Consider the following 1,352-nt stretch of genomic DNA (forward strand, 5'->3'; position numbering starts at 1 on the left):
GGCAAGGCCGTTGAGAATACTCACAACTTATGAAACTTCAAAAAATTTGATTTTACGTCAAAAGTTGTTTATTGAAACTACCTCCTTTTTTATATCATGGGTCGTTCACGTACGTAAACTTATAAGATTATCTGCTTGACAAAGTTATCGATTTTGATGAATACCACTAATATGAATAATAATACAAAATGAAAATTTAAAAACTTTGGGAATTGGGCAAACCTATTTGTATAAAAATTTTGGTAATTATCTAGGTGGGCTTCCAACCCCCAAAATTTAGGAAAGAGGGTACTGTTAGACGCGTCTGGACCCCAGTAACAAGAATCCGAAAGCGGAAATTTACTGTTTTTTTTTGGTAATTAGCTAGGTGGGCTTTCAACCCCTAAAATTGATCAACATTTAGGAAAGGGGTACCACGAGACGCGTGTGGACCCCAGTAACAAGAAATTTACATTTTTTACCCGATCAAAAGTTATTAACAAAAAACTTTTCCACAATAGCACCTTTTTTATTCACTTACTACACTTAGGGCCAGTTTTTCAGCATGAACGAAAGACACAAGATCACGTAAGAACAAGAGAGTGAAAAAAGTCGATTTTTTTAGCGGGTTCTACGCCATCTTGTTTCACTGGAAAACGAGCGAAAAGTAAACAAACCAAAGAAAACAACGAAAACCAAAATTAGCCAAAATTATTGTCAGCCACTTTAAGCGCACAATTTAGGTAAAATGATGCAATAAAATGCTTTTTTCTCAAAACCAGTTACAAATACAACGTCGCGTTCTTACGTGATCTTGTATTTTTGGTTCATGGTTTTTCAGTGCCAACTGGAGCCCCCAGTGTTGCTTATTGCAGTGTTGCCACTCACCAATGCCTTTTCATAAACTTACCTTTTCAAACTACAATTTTTCGTGTTATAATAGATGCAAGCTAAATATAAACTACTTATTTTACAACAAAAAACCTTATTCGATAGTAAATTTCAAATAATTTAAACGTATCTATAGAAGGAAGAAATCAGTTAAGCTGAAATTAGTCAAGAACTTAAACCTCCGTACTTAGATTAAGTAAACTCAGTTTAAATTGAACAGCTGGCTGATATTTGATTGGCTGATCTTAGTTTAAACCTGCCAGATCAGGTTTAAACTTGGCCCACCATTTTTTTTTTTTTTTTTGTTATTTTGACTACAGATTCGATTCATATCACTGCGAGATGTAATGAAATCAGTGTTTAGACCCCACTAATAGTTAAAAGGTAAGGTTTTTTTTATTATCTTTGAAAAAAGCAAGTTGTCGATAACTGGGAAGTGTAACCGCACCCTAAATTCGCCATCGTGCAATCATATGGCAACC

The sequence above is a fragment of the Rhagoletis pomonella genome, unplaced genomic scaffold (assembly GCF_013731165.1).
Source record: "Rhagoletis pomonella isolate Grant_MI unplaced genomic scaffold, Rhpom_1.0 Rhpom_scaffold_00006, whole genome shotgun sequence".
NCBI lineage: Eukaryota > Metazoa > Arthropoda > Insecta > Diptera > Tephritidae > Rhagoletis > Rhagoletis pomonella.